At 52.2% G+C, this 21,840-nt stretch overlaps 1 long non-coding RNA gene across 3 annotated transcripts in view; it reads right to left on the minus strand.

Annotated features, from left to right (window-relative positions):
- Positions 1-13,197: 13,197 nt before the first annotated feature.
- LOC118544643 (uncharacterized) overlaps positions 13,198-21,840 on the minus strand; it is a 31,025-nt gene continuing 22,382 nt past the window's right edge. The window contains exons 1-4 of one of the 3 annotated variants that reach the window (XR_004921692.2): positions 21,063-21,183; positions 20,761-20,834; positions 20,260-20,458; positions 13,198-13,372 (exon numbers count right to left, since the gene is read on the minus strand). This is a non-coding gene — a long non-coding RNA (uncharacterized LOC118544643). Of the gene's footprint in view, positions 13,373-20,259; positions 20,459-20,760; positions 20,835-21,062; positions 21,184-21,840 lie in introns of those variants that run through there. The other 2 variants (XR_013443215.1, XR_013443214.1) reach the window with 2 other exon arrangements.

Here is a 21,840-nt window from a genome sequence, read left to right on the forward strand (position 1 = left end):
CAAGCCCCCGACTCACACCTGAGCCCTCAGTCAGGTGCCGACCCTCCCGCTCTCAGCTCGCTTGTCCACTGAGCGCAAGGCCGCCTGGGCCGGAGCCCCTGAGCAGAGGCAGCCTTGCTGGGGGAGAAGAGCTCTCCTCCTGGGCCCTGAGGACGAGTCTCCTGCCCCGGGGGGAGCTGCAGCGCCTGCGGCCCCTGGACTCCCATGCCGAGCCTGATGGAAGGGAAGTGAGCTGGGGACAGTGGTCACGGTGGCAGGCCTGCCCGAGTCCCAGACGCCTCTCCCTGCACCTCAGGCCACAGCTAGGAGGCTTCAGGCCCCTTCCCACAGCTGAGGCGTCTGAGAACCCCTGCAAGGCTCCCCAGGTGAGGCCCCCTAAGTGTGGACCCCTCCTTAGATGTGGACCCCAGGTGAGGCCCCTAAGTGAGTTTCCCTGCAGGTGAGTCCCCCCCCGGTGTGGACTCCTAGGTGAGGCCCCCTAAGTGAGGCTCCTTGTAGGTCAGGTCCCCCAGGTAAGGTTCCCCCAGGTGAGCGGCCTAAGTGAGGCTCCCTGCAGGTCAGGTCCCCTAGGTAAGGTTCCCCCCGGTGAGGCCCCCTAAGTGAGGCTCGCTGCAGGTGAGTCCCCCCAGGTGTGGACTCCCAGGTGAGGCCCCCTAAGTGTGGACCCCTCCTTAGATGTGGACCCCTCCTTAGATGTGGACCCCAGGTGAGGCCCCCTAAGTGTGGACCCCTCCTTAGATGTGGACCCCAGGTGAGGTCCCCTAAGTGTGGACCCTTCCTTAGATGTGGACCCCAGGTGAGGTCCCCCAGTGAGGTTCCTACCAGGTAAGGCCCCCTAAGTGAGGCCCCCCAGGTGTGGACCCCTCCTTAGATGTGGACCCCAGGTGAGGCCCCCTAAGTGTGCGCCCCTCCTTAGATGTGGGCCCCTCCTTAGATGTGGACCCCCAGGTGAGGTCCCCCAGTGGAGGTCCCCCCAGGTAAGGTTTCCCCAGGTGAGGCCCTGAAGCAAGGATCCCCCACCCCTGTGAGTTCCCCCCAGTGAGGTTCCAACCAGGAGAGGCTCCCCCTTAGGTGAGGCCCCCCAGTTATGGAGTCCCAGGTGAGGCCCCCTAAGTGAGGCTCGCTGCAGGTGCGTCCCCCCAGGTGTGGACTCCCAGTTGAAGCCCCCTAAGTGAGGCTCCCTGCAGGTCAGGTCCCCCAGGTAAGGTTTCCCCAGGTGAGACCCCGAAGCAAGGACTCCCCCGCCCCTGTGAGGTCCCCCAGTGAGGTTCCAACCAGGAGAGGCCCCCCCCAGGTGAGGACCCAGGAGAGCTGCCCTCGGGGGTCTGAGCCCACGGACTTGATGGGGAGCAGGCCTGGGCCACGGGGTCTTCTGGGAGGGAGGCTGACTGCGTCCCCTGCTCTCCCCCTCAGACTGTGTCTCTGCGTGCGGGAACGGGGCTGCGCGTGTCTGCACAGAGGGGTCCGTACCAGCTGCTGCACCGACAGACAGAGGACACCTGGGTCCCCACAGCTCCCTGTCCTCTGTGCCCCTGCTGAACTCAGGGCCGGCTGTGGGGCAGGAAGCATGGCCCTGTGCATCGGTCACACCTGCCGAGCCCCCAGGTGAGTGGCTTTGCAATAAATGGCCCCCGAGTGTGGGTCGGGGCCTCCCAGGGGCCGCTCATCGCCCTGCCGTGTGTCACCTGCAGCTCAGCCCGAGGAGGAGGGGCAGGTGTGTTTGCTCTGCCCTGTGGCCTTAACTGCAGGTGTGAGCAGCAGAGGGCGGGGTTGGAAGGTCAGCGAGGAGTAATTGAGCTCCTTTGTAAAGAGAGAGGCTCGGAGGTTTCTGGAAGGCAGAGCCGGCCTCCCGCCTCAGAGCCCAGCCTGAGCTTGGAACCACAAGCTGACCTGCTTCCTAGCCCTCACCCCGTGGGGCTGCACGTTCGGGGGCAGCAGAGCCCGGACCCCAGGCTGAGGATTCAGTCCTTCCCTTGCATTGTGAACGTCGGTGCAGGTTAGAGGCAACGAACCGGCAGAGAGCAAGCCCAGCGTCTGGCAGGATCCCTCTGGGCCCCAAGGGTTCCCCTCTGAGCTGCCCAGTGGAGCCCTGCCTGTGCCCAGTGTGGGCGGTGGGCAGCTTGCTCTGCCCCTGAGGCTGCAGGAGGGAGGGGGCTCTGTGGGGAGAGGCAGTAACTGAGCAGGAGTCCTGGGACACCTGCGGGGTCTGGGGGCTGTGGGGGCCTCTGGGAGCAGGGCTGGCTGGGGGCAGGGGCTCAGGTGGAGAAGACCAGACTCAGGAAAGCGGGAAGAGGGGGTGCGGGATGGAGCAGGGTGTCTGCAGAGCTGGGCCAGCAGGGAGGTGTTTCCCACCATCCCATGGGAGGCTGCTTCACGGGGTGGTGAGCTCCCCGTCACTGGGAGGATTCAAGCAGACATGGGTGATGGATCTGCAGTCAGGGGCTCGGTCCTCAGGGAGAGACTGGACCCGCCCGGGTCCCCATGAGGGTTCCCTGATGATGAATGAGTGCAGTGGCACCTGGGAAGCTTTAGGCCCTCCCTGCAGAGTTGGCCTCAGGGTCTGGGGTGGGGCCCGAGGATCCCCCGCCATCTCTGCAGCTGCTCCCGGGTCTGAGAGCCCCGGGCCCCAGACCCCACTCTGCAGCCAGGGCTCCAGGAGGGCAGGGGTCTGTGTCCTGGATCCTCCACCCCACCCCTGGGGCAGGGACAGTGCCCAGCTCGGGGCGGACCCTCACTTAGCGTGTGTGGACAGACTGAACACACAGGGAGGGAGGCGCCCCTTCCCTCTGCCGGCCCCTGGGCTCTGACGCAGGAGCCCTGATCGTGGGGCTGGCGCGTCCAGCCTGTCAGACGAGCCCTGGACGGGGACGCCCCAGCACGGGAGCCCCTGGGAGGAGGCAGCCCTCGGAGAAGCCTGGCCCCCAGCCCACGGTGGGGTCCCTCAGGAGGGGTCTTCCTCTGTGATGACGCAGGACGTGCTGACGAGTCACCCCTCCCTGAGCAGTTGGCAGAGGGTCCGTGGTTTGAAGTCAGACTCAAATGGGAGCCTCCGTGGGCCTCAGGTGTGTTTGATGGCCTGATTGTCAGGCAGGAAGGCTTGTTTCTGATTCAGGACCCCAGGTCCACCCCCGCCCCCCAGTCCCTGTGTCACACGTGGGGGAAGGGCAGGGAGGAAGCCCAGGGAGCCCTGTCCACAGGGCCACCCCCCTTGGCCTCACGCCGTGTCAGGACGGGGACCTGGGGGCTGGGATCTGGGCGGGGCAGGTGCTCAGGTGGAGCAGGGACTGGTGGGGGGAGGTGGCTACATCGGCTGCAGTTTAAATCCGTTTTAAAGCAGGAGAGAGAGGCTGAGTCTGAGAGCCCATGCATGCTGCTGTATTGGGCTAGCAAATAGGAAGAGGGCTATTTGGGGGCATTTCCATGAATTTAAGTTAAAAAATGAGTCATTATTTTAAAATAGTTTATTTTTGGGGTGCCAGGCTGGCTCAGCCCCTAGAATGTGCCACTCTTTATTTCGGGGTTGTGAATTTGAGCCCCACGTTGCTCGGGGGGCCAGTCTAGCAATCTGCATAACCGCAGGCCACTTGTGCAAATAAGCACGGGTGCATAGACGTGGAGTAATCACCTCTGTGAACTCGGCAGCTTAGACCAACAAGTATCATAAAAAAATGGTTTATATATATATTTTTTCAAGTAGCGTTAGGTTCACAGCAAAACTGACAGGAAGGGACGGAGATTTCCCGCAGACCTCCTGACGCCACACACACAGCCTCCCCGTTAGCAACATGCCCACGAGATGGGACGTTCGTTACCAGTGGACCTACATGGACAGGTCATCGCCCCGCAGAGTCCATGTTGTGCGGCTCATTCGCTCCTGGTGCTGCGGGCAAACCTGTGACAGAAGGGCCGCATCATGATGGGGCCACACGGAGTCCTCTCGCTCCCCTGGAAACCCCCGGTTCATCCTCCCAACCCCCGGGAACACGGGTCCCTTCCCTGTCTTCTCAGCTCTGCCTTTTCCGAGTGTCCTGCGGTGGGAACCAGGCAGCCGCAGCCTTTCCGGGGTGGCTACTCTCACCGGGTGATAGGCCCTTCAGGCTCCTCCCGGCTCGCTTCCTTTCCCTGCTGTATTGAGTTATAATCGGCATTGTGCGAGTTTAAAGTGTCCAACGTATTGATTTGAAGCACTTTGATGGAGGTGTTCGCTTTTGCATTATATATCCCATGGTTCCCATTTATTGTGGGGGGACCTTGTGAGAGTCACTCTCTTCCAACTTGCAAATTTATTATATAGTATTAACTCTAATTAGGCTTCGCATCAGATCCCCAGAGTTTGTCTCATACCTGGAAATTTGCCCCTTTGACCAACTTCTCCCCACGTCCCCAGCCCCAGAGTCCTTGATAACCACCATTCAGTCTCTGAGTTCACTCTGCTTCTGAGTTCTTTCTGTTTTGTTTTTGTTTTTTTCTTAGATCCCACATATAAGTGAGGTCATACCGTATTTGTCTTTCTTATTTTATTTACCGTAATGCCCTCCAGGTCCATCCATGTTGTTGAAAATGACAACACTTTCTTTTTCTCTCGAGGCTGAATGATATTCCGTAGCACACAGACCACCTTTTCTCTATCCATCATCCATCCACGGACATTGAGGTGGTTCCCATGTCTTGGCTACTGTGAGCAATGCTTCATGAACGAGGGGGTGCGAAGATCTCTTTGAGACCCTGTTTCATTCCCTTTGGAAATTTGCCCAGAATTGGGATTGCTGGGCCATGTGGTAGTTCTATTGTTAATTTGTCGAGGACCCTCCATTCATTTTCCATGGCGACAGTAGCCATTTCAGCTTCCAGCAGTGGTGCACCAGGATCCCTTTCCTCCCTGTCCTCACCGCACTCGCCGTCCCCACTGGCTTTGACAATGGCTGTCCTAACAGGTGGAGGGGATGACTCCTTGTGGTTTGGATTTGCATTTCCCTGGTGATGACTGATGAGCATCTTTTCATCTGCCTGTTGGCCATCTGGATGTGTTCTTTGGAAAAAGGTTTATTCACTTCTTTTGCCCATTTTTTAATTAGTTTTTTTGGGATTGAGTTGTATGAGTTCTTTATATAGATTAACTCCCATCCAGTGTATGATTTGTAAATATTCTTTCACGTTCTGTAGGTCGTCTTTGCATTTTGTTGATTCTCTTTTGCTGTACAGAACTTTTTAGTTTGTTGTAATCCTACTTACTAACTTTTGCTTTTGTTGCTTGTGATTTTGGTGTCCTATCCAAAGCGTCGTCACCAAGACCAATGCCAAGGAGCTTCTTTACTGTGTTCTCCTCTAGGAGCTTCTTGGCTTCAGGCATGATACGTCATTAATCAACTTCAGGTTATTTGGTGAGTGATGTAAGCTAGGGGTCCAATTTCATTCTCCATGTGGCTGTCCAGCTTTCCCAACACTGTTGATTGAAGAGACTGTCCTTCCCCATTGGGTAATCTTGGCTCCCTTATCAAATATTAGTTGACTGTATATGCCAGGGTGTATTTCTGGGCTCTCCATTCTATTGGTCAATGTGTTTAATTTTATGTCAGTACCATGTTGTTTAGATGACTACAGTTTTGTATTATAACATGAAATCAGGACGTGGGATGCTTCCAGTTCTGTTCTTAGGATTGCTTTGGCTTTTAGGGGTCTCCTGTGGTTCCATACGAGTTTGAGGATTTTTGTTCTATTTCTGTGGGAAAATGACACTGAAATTTTGATAGTGATGGCCTTGAATCTGTGGCTTTGTGTGGCCATTTTAACAATATTAATTCTTCTGACCCATGAACACGGAATGTCTTTCCATTTGTATCTTCAATTTCCTTCAAGGTCTTATAGTTTTCATTGTGCAGATCTTTTACCTCCTAGGTTAAATTTATTCCTAAGTATTTTCTTGGTTTTGGTACCATTGTGAATGGGATAGTTCCATTATTTCTTTTTCAGATATTTCAGTAGTAGTGTATAGAGATGCACGGATTTCTGTGGGTTGATTTTGTGTCCTGAAACTTTACTGAATTCACTGATTAGTTCCAACAGGTTTTTTTTGTTGTTGGAGTCCTTCAGATTTTCTATGTATAAGATCCTATCATCTGCAAAGACAATTTTATTCCTTTTTTCCAATTTGGATGCCTTTTATTTCTTTTTCTTGCTGGATTGCTCTGGTTTAGGACTTTCCAGTGTTGTGTTGAATAGGAGTGGTGAGAGTGGGCTTTCTTGTCTTGTTCCTGACCACGGAGGAAAAGCTCTAACCTTTCACCATTGGGTATGATATTAGCTGTGGGCTTGTCGTATATCACCTTTATTATGTTGAGGTATGTTCTATACCCAATTTGTTGAGGGTTTTTATAATGGAATGATTCTGTATTTTTGCCAAATTGTTTTCTGCATCTATTGATATGATTGGATGATTTTTATCTTCACTCTTTTAATGTGCTGTATCATGTTTATTGACTTACATATTTTGAACCATCCCTGCATCCCAGGGATGAATTGCATTTGATCATGATGTATGATCCTTTTACTTGTGCTGTTGGATTCAGTTTGCTAATCCTTTGTTGAGAAATTTTGCATCCATGTTTATCAGGAATCTTGGTATATAGTTTCCTTGTCCTGTCCTTGTCTACCTTTGGTCAGGGGAATGCTGGTCTTGTAAGATGAGTTTGGGAATGTTTCCTCCTCTTGAATTTTTTCTAAGAGTTGGAGAAAAGATTGGCGTTAATTCTTCCTTAAATGTTTGGTAGAATTCACCAGTGAAGTCATCTGGTCCTGGGCTTCTCTGTGTTGAGAGGTTTTTGATCACTGATTGAATCTCTTTACTTGTTATTGGTCTGTTCATATTTTAAAATTCTTTTTGATTTAACCTTGGTAGGTTGTGTGTTTCTAGGAATTTATCCATTCTTCTAGGTTACCCAATTTGGTGGCCTGTAATTATTTGTAATAGTCTCTTATCCTTTTTGTTACTGAGGTACCTATTGTCATGTCTCCTCCATTTATTTTATTTGAGTCTTCTCTTTTTTGTTAATGTAGCTAAATATTTGTCAATTTTGTTGATTTTTGTTAATTTTCATTGTTGGAGGGGGGACAAAAGCAAGGGATGTCTTAGGCCACCATGATCACATACCCTCAAGCTCATTTCTTTTTATCACTGAATAATATTCCATTTTCTGTATGTACCATAGTTTGTCCATTCACTCGCTGAAGAACATCTTTGTTGCTTCTAAGGTTTGGCAATCATGAATAAAGCTGCTATAAACATCTGTGTGCAGGTTTTGTGTGGACATAAGTTTTCACCTTCATTGGGTAAATACTAGGGAGCTTGCTGGATCTTATGGTAAGACTATGTTGAGTTTTTTAAGAAACGATCAAACTGGGTGGGGACATCTGGGTCGCACAGTTGGTTAAGGGTCTGACTCTTGATTTCAGCTCAGGTCATGATCTCAGGATCATGAAATCGAGCCCCGTGTCGGGCTCTGCACTCAGCAGGGAGTCTGCTTGAGATTCTCTCTCTCCCTCTGCCCCTCATCCTGCTTGTGTGGGTATTCTCACTTTCTGTCTCTAAAAATAAATAAATCTTGAAAGAAAGAAACCATGAAACTATCTTCCAGAGTGGCTGTGCCATTTTGCGTTCTCACCAGCCTTGAGTGAGCGAGAGTTCTGGATGCTACCTGTCCTCTCCAGAAGTTGGTGTTATTAGTGCTCTGGACTTTTTGGACTTGGCCATTCTGTAGGCGTGCAGCGATACCTTGTTGTTTCACTTTGCATTTCTCTGACCTATAATGTGGAGCATTTTTTTATGCTTATTTGCCATCAGTCTACTTTGGTGAGGGGTCTCTTCAGGTCACTGGCCAATTTTTTAATTGGGTTGTTTATTGTTGAGTTTGAGGAATTCTTTGTATATTTTGGATAACAAAATCCTGTATCAGAAGTGGCTTGTTGGGATGCTGAGTGGCTCAGTTGGCCAAGAGTCCCACTTTTGATTTTGGCTCAGGTCATGATCTCAGGGCTGTGAGATGGAACCCCCAGTCAGGCTCCGTGCTTAGCAGGGAGTCTGCTTGGGATTCTGTCTCCCTCTCCCTCTGCCCCTCCCCCTGCTCGCACACACACACCCTCTGTCTTTCAAATAAATAAATAAAATCTTTGAGAAGACAAGCCACTTTTTAAAAATCACTTGACAATGTCCTGCACAGAACAAAAATTTAAAAACTTAATCAAGTCCAGCTTATCAATTATTTCCTGCATGGGTCATGTCTTTGGTGTCACAGCTGAAATGTTGTCACCTTGCCCAAGGTCACCTGGGTTTTCTCCTGAGTTATCCTCCAGAAAGTTGAATTTTAGGTCTATGAGCCATCTTGAGTTAATTCTGTGTCTGGATTCAGTTTTTCTGTGAGGATGTCCAGTTGTTCCAACACCATTGTTGAAAACACCGTCTTTGCTCCATTGTTTGCTTTTTTTTCCTGCATCAGAGATTGGTTGACTGTATTGATGTGGGTCTATTGCTGGGTTCTCTTCTGTTCTCTTGATGTATGTGGCTCCACACTGTGTGAGTGCTGTAGCGTCCTAGTAAGTCGTGACGTTAGGTAGGCAGTCCTCCTCCCCCTTCCTTCTCCTTCCTTCCCTCCTCCTCCTTCCTTCTCCTCTTACTTCTCCTCCTCCTTCCCCTTCCTTCCCTCTTCCTCTTCTGCTCCTCCCTCCTCTTCCTCCTTCTCCTATCTCCCCTTCCCCCCCCACCCTACTACCAATCCAGGCCCCCTTTAACACACCCCAGTGCTGTTTACTCTCCCCTCGAAGGCCTTTCCCCTCTGCCTCTTGCCCATAAGATGCCCTCCAGTGGCCCAGATAAGATGCCACCAACCAGAGGACTGGCAAGAGGAGGGAGAGAAGGAGGAGAGAGAGAGACAGAGGGAGGAAGGAGGGAGAGAAGAGGGGGGAGGGAAGGAGGAGAGAGACAGGGAGGAAGGAGGGAGAGAAGTGGAGGGGAGAGGGAAGGAGGAGACAGAGACAGAGGGAGGAAGGAGAGAGAGAAGTGGAGGGGGAGGGAAGGAGAGAGAAGAGGAGGGAGGGAAGGAGGAGAGAGAGACAGAGGAAGGAGGGAGAGAAGTGGAGGGGGAGGGGAGGAGGGAGAGAAGTGGAAGGGGGAGGGAAGGAGGAGACAGAGAGGGAGGAAGGAGGGAGAGAAGTGGAGGGGGGAGGGAAAGAGGAGAGAGAGGGAGGAGGGAGGAAGGAGGGAGGGGAGGGGAGGAGGGAGAGAAGTGGAAGGGGGAGGGAAGGAGGAGACAGAGAGGGAGGAAGGAGGGAGAGAAGTGGAGGGGGGAGGGAAAGAGGAGAGAGAGGGAGGAGGGAGGAAGGAGGGAGAGAAGTGGAGGGGGGAGGGGAGGAGAGAGAGAGGGAGGAAAGAGGAAGGAGGGAGAGAAGTGGAGGGGGGAGGGCCTCTGAAAGCTTCTGGTCGAAGTGGCCCACGTAACTCGCTCCCACACGTATTTGGCCACAGCAAGGTCACAGGCTCACCTGAGTGGGGCGGGGTTGGGATCCAGAATCCTGTCCCAGGAGGAGACGCTGATGAAAACAGTGGGGCCTGTCCCGGTCCCTCTGCTGAGCGAGCGTCCTTGATTGTGTCCGGGAGAGCTCTGGTTTTCCTGGTCCTGAAGTCTGATTACAGACCGCAGGGCACCGCCCAGTAGATGTTCGCAGGGAGCCCCTGGGAACCTGCGCTCAGGGAGGGGAGGCTGTGAGCAGAGCGGGGGACCGGGCTGCCCTCCGGCTGAGGACACTTTCCTCGGCAGCCTCCCCAGAAACAGCTGCTCCATGTGTCTGGAACGGGCTGAGAGCGAAGGGCTGGAAGTGGAAGGGCTGCAGGAACGGGCGGTTCCGGAGGAGAAGGGGGGCCCGGGTCCGTGCCTGGGGTGGGTGGGCTCCAAGGACAAGCGCAGCCGGACCCTGCTTCCCTTTGCCCCCCTCGCTGGCCGTCCTGGCTTTGGCTACGTTGCTGCCCGTCCCCGTTGTTCCCGAGCCGTCAGTCCACCAGGAAAACCAGTTCGAAGCCGAAGGAGATTAAAGGCCTTCACCGTTACCCTGTGGGCTTTTCAAACAGCACCGGGAACAAGCGGCCGAGAGTCCACTCACATTAAACCTGAGCCGATACTAGATACTCGGCGTCCTTTCCTCGGTAGATTTTGGGCTGTTTCTGTGGAAATACGCAGCGCTTACGGCACCTGCCCTCCGCGGTTTCTGGGCTTCTGCCCCGGCTGCGGGGTCGTCCGCATTCGCCCCAGCACTCCTCCGGGGACGGTCGTGCTGTGGATGCGCGTCCTTTGAAGGCACATTTCATGCGGGGAAGCAGATTTGCTTCAGGGCCTCTGCGCTCAGTCTCTGGGGGAGCAGAGCAACGCGTCCCGAGGTTCCTTCCGCTGTGGATTTGCATCTTGGCAGTGACTGGAACAGACCTTCCAGTGGCCCGCGTCCGGGGGCTTCACGGTCTGTCCCAGGTCTCTTTCAGCCAGCAGGAAAAGCCCCGAATTCCAGCGGACCGCGGTGCGCTCACACAGGGTGTGATCAGAGCCTGGAAAGAAAACTCAAACCACAGGCTGTTGAGCGGAGTGAGCCTAATTAATACCTCTGAACGTAATTTGCGCTCTGTGGCACCAAACAGCAGACATGGGGATCGGGGATGGGGCAGTTTGCAGTGACTGTAAGAGGCTGGGGGCCCACTGTGGGGCTGCGGGGGCGGCCTGGCCTCCCCCAGCTCCTGTGGGTGGCGGAGGTCACCCCGGGGGGAAGGAGGTGGTTGTGCAGGCGCCTGTGATGGCGACAGAGTCGGGTCCATCCCAGGGAAGCTGGGGCGACTCGGGAGCCACGTGGGAGACGCAGAAAGGAACCTGCTCGTCGCTGGTCCGTCTCAGGCTCCGCACATCCCCCGTGAGGGGGATGTCACCCGTGTTTGCACACCCTGACAACAAGCATTCCGAAAGGAAATGAAGAAAACACTTCCTTGTCAGATGGCACCAAAAAGAACAAGATCTTTAGAAATAAATTGGACCAAAGAGACAGAAGACGTGTGCATGGTAACCACACGGTGTTGCAGAAAGACAATGAAGAGGCGTCAATATGCGGGCAGACGTCCTGTGTTCACGGGCTGGGTGACTCGACGTTGCTGGACGGCACCACTCCCCAAAGTGGTCTCAGGTTCGATGCCATCACTACCCAAGTCCTAAAAACCCTTATTGTAGAGATAGACAAATACACTCTAAATTCCAAATGGAATTTCAAGGGACCCAGAATAGTCAAAATAAGTTTGACAAAGAGAAACAAAGTTGGAGGACTCGACTTGTGGTTTCAAAATTTACTGCAAAAACACAGCAACAGAAAAAATGTTGTTCTGGCGTAAAACAGAAGTATAGACCAATGGAAGGGAAGAGAAAACCCAGAAATAAGTCCTCATAGACTTGGTCACATGATTTCCAACAAGGGTGCTAAGACCGTTCAGTGGGGAAAAGGTTTTTCTTTTAACGAACGGTGTTGGGAAAAGTGGATATCCACAAAAGAAAGAAGTTGGACCCTTAAGTGATGCTTCATACCCAAATCAACGGAAACTGGGTCAAATACCTAAACGTAAGAGCTAAGACTATAAAACTCTTGGAAGGACACCCAGGAGCAAAGATTCGTGACGTTGCATTTGTCAGTGATTTATTGGGTATAACACCCAAAACACAGGCAACTAGAAAACAGATAATTTGGACTTCCAGAAAATGAAAACTTCGGGGGCATCAAAGGACTCCATCAAGGGAGTTAAAAGCCCACAGAATGGGAGGAAAGATCTTCATATACCCGATAAGGGATTAATGCCCAGAACATATACAAACACCCACAGCGCAGCCACAGAACGATCCAGTTAAGAAATGGGCAGAGAACCGGAAGAGCCATGTCTTCAGAGAAGACCCACAAGTGGCCAGTTAGCACACGACAAGCTATTCGACGTCCCTCCTGCCCAGGGGAACGCACGGGACGGTCACCGGGCTCCACAGCCATGAGCAGCGCTGGGGTCAGGACCCAGGGGCCGCGTGGTGAGGCCGTGGGAGCTGGAAGTCGTGGGCGCATTGCCGGTGGGCGTGTGAGACGGCGCGTCCACTGCGGGAACAGCAGGGAAGTCGCGGGAAGACAAACTGGGCAACGTGTGACCCGGCGGGTCCGCTCCAGGGGTTTGCCCGAAGGCCCCGAGAGCAGGGGGTTCACGAGGGGCTTGTACTCCGTGTGAGGGCAGCTGCAAGGTGGAAGGGACCCCGTGGGGCCTCCCCAGCATCGGGGGACACCACGGCCACGTGCGCCTGGGCCTGGGGCGGGGGGTGAGCCTGCCACCGGGGTCAGCTCTGCAGCGGGGTCCCTCCCCTGACCCCGGCTCTGCCTGGGGGCCAGCCTCCCGCCCCTGGAAAGCAGCCACGGCCTGGGTCTGCAGATCTGGACTTTTCAAAATTAAATTCCTCTGCAGACCAGAGGCTTTTCACTCGAACAGCAATCTCTCATAATTGCTCATTTTGGAAGCTGGACAAATACTTCCTTCACAAAAGCCTGTGGATGTGATGTTAAGGGAAAAAAATTATTGCATTTCTGGGCTCCTTTTGCCAAAGGCACTAAACCCCTTTTCTTATTAGTTTCCTGCGGGCAGATTTATGTTTGCTTTCACTCTTTATTGCTGGTCTCGGTGGAACCAGGGCAGTGTGAGGAGAGAGAGTCTGTCCGTGCCGTGTGGCTCTTCAACGTGCTGCCACCGTGCGGGGCCTGGACCAGAATCAGAGGGCAGAGGGCCGTCAGGAGACACGGAGGAGGCGTCCAGGCGGGGCTGTGGGGACCGGAGCGCGTGCACCCCCTCGGAGGGGTCACTGATCATCGCCAGGTGGACGGGGTCCAGCATCGCCAAGACCCCGACTGTGAGGAGCATCCAGGTATCCGCATTCTCAGGTGAGAGCTCGGGCCGTCTACAGGACGCCCTCTGCCGCCCTCCAGATCCACGCTGCACCGCATCCACCCTATTCCATCCCCGCGCCGTGACCTGGGGGCCCTGTTGTCCGGGTTCCTGGCCTCAGGCCTTGTGTTCAGGCTGCACCAGGGGCAGCTCCCCGGACACGGGGTGGGGGAGAGAGGCTGGGGTCCTCCCTGCTGGGGGCTGTGCCCCCCCCCAGGACCCAGCAGCACCGTCCCCTCCCTGCCCTGCAGGCCAGGGGTGGAAACAGCTCCCCCGTGGCTCCTCTCTGGGTCTCCTGCCTCCTGTGTGGACCCTCCCTAAGGAGCCCCTTCTTTCACGCGGCGTCTCCTTTGAACCTCTGGGTGTGTGTCCTGCAGGACCGGGATGACGGAGCTGTGGATTAGACAAAGAAAAGGAAAGTGTCACGAGCCCTCCCTCGTCTGACAAAGGATCCACCTCCCCCTTGATTAAAGGAACCATCTGTGCGTCCGCGTCTGACTTTGCCCCTGACCTAGCGTTCGGGACCAGAGCACAAGGTCAGACGGTGCCCACCTCTCCCGCCATTGTGGCCACGGTGTGGCCCTTGTGCCCGGACTTTCCCGCAGGCGGGCTGCGGTCTGCTGAGGCAGGCAGGGTGCAGATGGGGCGTGGGGGGCGTCTGGCCCAGGAGTTCCTGGGAGGGGAGTCCTGGGGACGGTGCACGAGGGGCCCAGGCCACCAGCTGGTCCCCGAGGAGAAAGGAGGCTGCTCTGGAGGACAGAAGGGGCTCGTGCTCGGCCGCCCGTTCCGCGGACCCGCAGCGTCCAGCTGGGCTGCGAACCTGGCCTTGGGCCGTGGCCGCCGAGTGCGGGACGTGGCCCCAGCGGCCAAAGCCCTGGGCGGCTCCCGGCTCTTTGGGGCCCTGGGAGCCCCTGGCAGGTGCACGGCAGGCTGGGGCCCCTCCCGGGCTCTTCTCGTCCCGGGTGGCCCCGGACCCTCGCGCCCGGCCAGGGGTCAGGCCTGCGGTCCGAGGCGGGGGGAGCTCTCCCTCCCCGACCTGGAGCCCACGCGTGGCTCCCCTCGGGAGAGGAAGCAAACCAGTGAGGGGCGTCGAAGGAAGCAGGAGGCCCGGCCTCCGGACCCCCCCCGCGGCGGCTGCTGGGTCTCTCTCGGCCCGGGCAGTTTTCCGCAGGTCGATGCCACGCGTCGGCTTTGAGACAAAAGTGGGCCACGATACACACACAGTTCTCCTTTTAATTCCGCATTGTCCCAGCGACTGTGGGTCCGCACGATGTTGTATGACAGTTGGCGCTGTGCGGACGCTCCCGGAGTAAAGTCCTGTTGTCTTCCTGGAGCCTCGCTCCGTCGTCGGCGTGCTTGCTGCCCCGCGTGCTGTCGCCGCCGACCCCTGGGCGCCCGTCCTGGGAGCCTGTCCTTGCAGGAGCTTGTTAGGGGTCGAAGGCTTTGACACGTCACCAAGCCAGCCCAGAGTGTGCAGCTGACACTTCCCCAGCCCTGAGAGTCCCTGACGAGACCCATTCCCTGGAGCCTGTCAGCTCGATTGTTACAGTTTTACTCTTTCCTCAAGCAGCTGACAAAGGTATATTCTCATTCGCGTGTCTGAGACCCGGCGATGTTCGGTTCTTTACCAGCTATTTCTGTGTCTTTTATAACCTTGTGTATGCCCTGTTTACCGAGGAACTTGCCACTGATTTGAACGCACTCTTAATATAGTAAGGATATGAACTTGCTGTGTTTTCTCCAGATATTTACCTCCAGTTCATTCGCTGTGTCCAGCTATTTGCTATGTGTGTTTACTTTGACGGGGCTTTTTCTCTCACTGCCTTGCTGTGTCTGCTCAGCACAGAGACGTGCACCTGCTGTCTCCTGGGTATGGTCTGAACTGGGAGGACACCATTCTAAGCAGGTATTTCTGCCCTGACCATTCCTTCTATTCCGCAGCTGTGTCTACTTCCCTGATATTTCAAGTGACCAGGTGCAGCTCCCTGATTCCCCAGGTGTATGCTCTGACCTGGGTCATCACCCTCATTCCCAGGTCTTCACAGACTTGGGGTGTCTCCATCAATCCCCAGGTTTGTCCACCCCATTCTGCAATGGTGCTCTTGTAACTTAGGTTGGCTAAACTGCCCTGGGACGACTCATTCCCAAGTGTGTCTACCCCGACCTGAGATGTCTGCCTAATTCCTCATGTTTGTGTTCATTGACTTAGAATGTCTTCCTCATTCCCAGCAGGTGCACTGTGACATGAAAACCCACCGTCGTTGAGCAGGAGCATCTGCAGTCACCAGCGACATGTGTCTGGTTCTCGGACTTGGGTTGCCTTCCCAATATAGACCTGAAGGTTTCCCCAGTACCTTAGGTGTGCTTGCACTGACACGAGACCCCTCCCTAGTCCCCATGAGCTGGGATGTGTCCCCATTTCCCCAGTGGTGTCCACCCTGGGCTGGGATGGTGCCCCTACAGTCCTGTTATCTGTTCGGACCTGCTATGTCCCTGGAATTCCTAAAGTATCCACCCTGACGTTGGATATCTTCATAATTTATCCTGTGTTTCTACCCTTGGGATGCTCTCTAATTTCCCAGGTGTGTGTGCTACGACCTGGGCTGTCTTCGTAATTCCACAGGTTTGTCTACTCTTACCTGGGATATCTCCCTAATTACCCAGATGTGTCAACACTGGCCTGGGGGCTCTCTCTAATTTACCAATTATGTCTACACAGACATGGGCTATATTGCTCATTCCCCAGGTGTGTCCAGTCCGGGTGTCTCCTAATTCTCCAGGTGTGTCTACACTGACTGGCTATGTCTACCAAATATTCCTCATGTGCCTATGCTGACCAGGGAAGTCTCACTAATTCCCCAGCCTTGTCTACCCTGTCCTGGGATGTCGCCCACATTTACAAGGTGTGTGGTAGGATCTGGAATGTCTCATAACTCTGATGTTTCTACTGTGAACTGGGATAGTGCCCAATTTCTCCAGATGTGTCTACACTGAGAGGGTGTATCTCCTAATAACCCAGGTATGTCTACAGTGACCTGGCATCTCTCCCTTATTCCTCAGGTGTCTTCCCTGACAAAGGATGTGTCCGTATTTCCCCGGGTTTTCTTTACCGTTACTGGGTTGTCTCCTAAAACCTGGGTGTGGCTACGCTCACTGGAGAGGTTTTCAAATCTACCCAGTTGTGTCTACCTTTACCTTGTAGGTTTCCTTAAAGCCTGTGTGTGTCTGTCGTGACCAGGGAGGGCTCCCTAATGCTCCGGGTGTGTCTGTGCTGGGGAATCTGAGTGTGATGTGTCTAGTATCACCTGAGATGTCTACCTAATTCCCCAGATGGGTCTGTCTTACATGGACGGCTCCCTCATTCCCCAGGGGTTTCTACCTGATCTGGGATAGCTCCCTAGTTCCACAGGTGAGTCTGCAGGACCCGGGGTGTCTCCCTAAATCCCCAACTAGGTCTACTCTGACTCGATGGGTCTAATCCACTAGGTGTGTCTACCCAGAGTTTGGATGTCTGCCTAAGTCACCAGGTATTGATCTCCTGACCTGAGATGTCTCCCTAATTCTGAGGTGTGTCTACACCATCCTGGGATATCTCCCTTTATCAGCAGTTGTGTCTACACTGACCTGCCATGCTTCCTTGATAGCTTAAGTGTCAACCATGATCTGTCTGGTATGTCTGCCCTGTAACCCACTTGTGTCTACACTGACCTGGAAGGTCCCTTTAATCTGACAGGCATGCCAAAACAGCTGTGCGACACTTCATTAATTCCCCAGGGGTTCACTCTGACCTGGAATGTTTTTTATTTTAAGATTTTATTTATTTGACAGAGACAGCGAGAGAGGGAACACAAGCAGGGGGACTGGCAGGCAGGGGAGAAGCAGGCTCCCCGCTGAGCAGGGAGCCCGATGTGGGGCTCGATCCCAGGACCCTGAGATCATGACCTGAGCTGAAGGCAGACGCTTAACGACTGAGCCACCCAGATGCCCCTGACCTGGAATGTTTTTTAGTTCCCCTTGGTGCATATACCCTGACTAGCAATGTCTCCTTAATTCATCAAATGTGTCTACACTGATATAGGTTGGCCTCTCAGTTTAAAAAGGTGTGTCTAGGGAGGTACTCAGCCCAGGGAGAATTTCCAAATTCCCCAGGGGTGTCTACATTGATCTGATTGTTTCTCTGTCTCCTGATGTGCCTACCCTGAACTGGGATATCTCTATAATTCCCCATGTGTGCTGTCCTGACTTGGGGTGTCTCCCTAATTCCCTAGATATTTCTACCCTGCTCTTGGAATTCTGTTTTCCCTGGTGGGTCTACCATGCCTAGGACATCTCACTAATTTCCCATTTGTTTCTGCCTAATTAGGGGTGTCTCCCTAGGTCTCCAGGTGTGTCTGCCCTAAATTGGCATCTCTCTCTAGTTCCCAGGAGTGTCTGGCTTGACTATGGATATCTCCTTGATTTCATAGGCTTGTGTACTCTGAAACTGGGTAACTCTATAATCCCCCTCATATGTCTATGGTGACCTGGAATGTCTCCATATTTCCCCAGGTGTGTCTTCCCTGACCTGGGTTATCTCAGTAACTCAGAAATGTCTTCATTAACCTGGATTTCTCACTAGTTCCCCAGGTATGTTTAATCTGACTTGGGTTTTCTCCCTTCTCCACATTTGTCTCCCCTTGTTTTGGGATATCTCCCTAACTTCACAGGAGTGTCTATGCTGACCTGGAATATTTCCTTAATTCCCCAGATTTGATCACCTTAATTTTGGACATCTACTAATTCCTTATGTGTGCATACACTAAACATAGGTATCTTCCTAGTTTGCCGGGAGTGACTCCTCTGAATTTCAGTGTTGCCCTAGATCCCCAGGTTGTATACATTGACCTGGGATTTCACCCTAATTTCTAGGTGTGTCTTCTCTGAAATGAGAGATCCTCTGTATGCCCAGTTGTTTCTACACTGACCAAGGGTGTCTATTTCCCCCAGTATGTACTGACCTGAGATTTCTACCTACCTCCCCACGTGTTTCTACTCTGACCGGGATGTCTCCCTAGTTCATAGGTGGGTCTACCTTGACCAGTGTTGTGTTCATCATTCCAAGTGTGTCTACATTAACCAGTGATGTCTCCTAGGTGTATTTACTCTGGAATATCTCTGATTCCCAAGTGTGTTTGCACTGATTGGGATAATAGTCTAATTCCCTGGGGTGTCTATTCTGAACTGGGATGTTTTGCTGGCTTCCCCAGTGCCTCAACATTCACTACTCATGTCTCCAGAATTTCCAGTTATGTCCATGCTAGTATCTCCCTAATTACCTGGTGCATACCCTGATGTTTCCCTAATTACCCAGGAGTGTCTATGGGTTGACTGGGGATGACTCCCTGGATCTATACATGTCTCCATATTGACCTGGCATGTCACCCCAATACCCGAGTGTGCCTTCTCTGACATGGAAGTTCCCTCTAATTCCCCCAGATGTCTATAGATGTGTCCATACCAGTCTGGTATGTCCTCAGGTAGGACTTCTGTGACCTAGGTTCTCTCCATAATTGCCTAAAGTGTTTACACTGACCTGGGAAGTCTTCCTAATTTCCAAGGTATATCCACACAGACATGAACTAATTCTTACCTGTGTGTCAGTAAACTTGACTGTCTCCCTAATTCTCAGCCATTATTTGTCCCTAGTTCTCATTTGGGTTTGTGTGTCTACACTGTCATGGAATAGTTCACTAATCCCCAGTTGTATCTACTATGACCTGGGAGGTATCTCTAATCCTGTAGTTGGGTCTACGACGACCTGAGAGATCTCATTGATTTCCTTAGTGTATCAGATCTGACCTGACCTACCTTCCTAATAACCCAGGTTTGTCTGTGCTGACCTGGGTTGTCTTACTAATCCCACAACACAGTTGTGTTCAGCCTGATTTGGAATGTCTCCCCAATTCATCTGGTGTGTTATGTGGCCTGTGTTATCTCCATTCTTCCAGGTGTGTCCCCATCAATGTGGGGTGTCTCTGCAAATGTCCAAGTATGTCTATTTTATCCAAGTTGTTGGATATCCTAAGTCTTTGTGGTTTCCTTCACTAATCTGGAATGTCTAATTCCAGGCAGGTGTGTGCTCCCACCTGCGATGGGTCACTACTTACACATGTTTGTCCTGACCTGTGGTGTCTCTCTAGTCACCCAGTGGTAACTATTCTGACCAGGTAAGTCACCCTAGATCCCCAGCTGTGCAATCAGACATGCATGAATGTTTCCATAACATCCCAGGTACATCTATTCTGAACTTGGATGTCTCTGATTCCCCCAAGGTGTCTCTACCCTGACTTGGAATATCTCCCTGATTCTCCAAGTGTGTCCTAACTAATCTAGGACGGCTCCCCAGTTCCACAGGTATGTTGACCCAAACTTGGATGTGTACCTAATTCCCCAGGTGTGTCTACACTGGCTCGGAAGTCTCACTACTCTCCAGGTGCATCATCTTGGACATTATAGGTCTCCCTCATTTCCAGATTGTGTCTATTCTGACCTAGGAACTGTATTTCCCCAGGTTATTCTCCTCTGTCCAGGAATGTCTCCCTTGATGTGGAATGTCTCCCTAAGCCCTACTGTTTCTAATTCCCCAGGTATGTCTTCTATGATGAGGGATGTCATCCTTAACTCCCCAAGTGTAACTATTCCGAGATGAATGGTCTCCTTAATGCACAAACTTCTGGCATGTCTCATTTTCCCATATGTTTCTATTCTGACCTCATAGGTCTAAGTCCCCAGGTGTGTCTACACTGACTCAGGATATCCCCTTCATTCCTTGGGTTTGTCTACACTGGACTGGCATCTCTCTCTAGTTCCCAAGGCATTTCTACACTGATGTGGGATGTCTCCCTAATCCCCACGTGTATCTACTCTGACCTGTCTCTGTAGGTGTGTATCAAAAGAAAATTCAATGAGTTTCACTGAGATGAATAGTTTATTGAGTGGGGAAATCAGCATTTTGGGAACTGGGAAACATTCAGACTGAAAGTGGCTAAGAAACTCTGCTCTTGGCTATTACAGCTCAGTTTATAAAGCATGAATATGGTAAGTACATCGTTTTCCATTGGGATTGGTAATTAACTCACATTCTTTTCATTACATCAGCTTTCCTCATGTGAGCATGATTTGTTTCAACTTGGAGTTCACATTTTTGGAATCAGGACAGTTTTAAGATCTGGTTGGGTAAGTAGGAGTCACCACATATCCAAATTGTGATCTCCTTTTCATTTTTAACCCCCCTCCCTTACCTTTTGATCATAGTCTCAGTTGAACTGAGTGGCCGACTATTGAGCATTGCTCTTAGTTGTCACATGATCCTTCTTCTGTGGACATCTGAAGGTCGTGAATGGGAATCTGATAATTCTTGCTCAGGTAATTTTGTTGTTCAGTCCATATGGAATAGAGGTGGTTTAATTAGTCAGTGGCTGCTGAAAAGCACTGAAGACTCTTAAAAAAAAAATACAACCCACAGGGATATCATTAATATGATTAGGAGAATAATACCAAGTGTTGGAAAATACCCCAAAGCCAACATACCCATTTGATCGTTTTAGCTGGTTAAATCAGATTGGGTTTTTACCTTTACAAGCCAATCCGCATTTTTCATAATGTGTAATTGGGTTTCAATTTTTTGTGTTATTTATGTAAGCAAAACATGTACTAGACCATTTATTCTCTGAATAAGAACAGTACCACTAAGGCGAGGCAAGTGCCTGACAGAACTGGCTAAATACTGCGCAAATACTTACCATAGTCGTAGACCTTCTATAATAGAGGACGTCACTTCTAAGGAGTTTGTTTGTCTCAAATTCCCCAGCTGTATCTAACTTGCAAAGGAAGACATACAGGGGAGCAAGGTTCACCTCCCTGGTAAGAGGAGTAACACTGGGGTTTAGAGGGAATTCTAGGTCAGGGCCAACATCCTGGGTTATAGAAAAGTCACCTCAGGAAATATGGAGACATCCCCATTAACTGTACACCTTAATTGGAACGACAGCTCTGGTTAGGACACTCCAGGGTAATCAGACATTCCAGGCAAGTGTGCACACACCTGGGTAAGTAGGGAGGCATCCCTGATCAGGGTTGACAGAACTGGGGAATGAGGGAGATTTCCTGGGTCCACATAGAAATACTTGAGGAATCAAGGTGACATCCTAGACCATGGTAGCTTCCCCTGGGGGAACAGCATCACCTGTTAGAGAAGACACCCAAATGCACGACAGACGGGGCCATCCCACGTCAGCGTGTCATTCCAGGTCACAGACTCCGCATGGGATTAGACATCCTGGTCCTGTTAGACAATCCAGAGTGACAAGGGAGACGTCAGGGTGGACATTACTGATGAAAGAGAAAGATACGCCAGGTGAGTGTAGACACACTGGGGTTTGAGAGGGACATCCCAGGTCAGCATAGACCTATGTGGGGAACTAGAGAAACATCCAAGTCTGGTTAGACACACAGGGAACTGGTATCAACAGGGAGATAGACATGTCAGTGTAATACCTGGGCAGACACCAGGGGAAATTAGGGGACCATCCCAGGCCAGTATAGACATAACTAGAGCATTAGAGAAGCATTCAGAATATCGTGGCAGTGTAAGACAATTGTTTAAAAAGGGAGACAAAAAACAGGGCTAATCAGGCATCCATCCCCGGATGAAAGTGCCTCTGGGATACAGCTCCATGTGCCAGAGGATGTGGGAGGAGTGTCACCCACTGTGCATCCGGCAGGAGGCGCACAGATTTCCATAGGGGTTGCAAACCCAGCTGGAGCCAGGGAGCCTGCCCAAGCCCTCTCCCTGCCATCAAGGAAACCTTGAGAGTGCTAAC

Source organism: Halichoerus grypus, chromosome 13, assembly GCF_964656455.1.
Source record: "Halichoerus grypus chromosome 13, mHalGry1.hap1.1, whole genome shotgun sequence".
Classification (NCBI taxonomy): Eukaryota; Metazoa; Chordata; class Mammalia; order Carnivora; family Phocidae; genus Halichoerus; species Halichoerus grypus.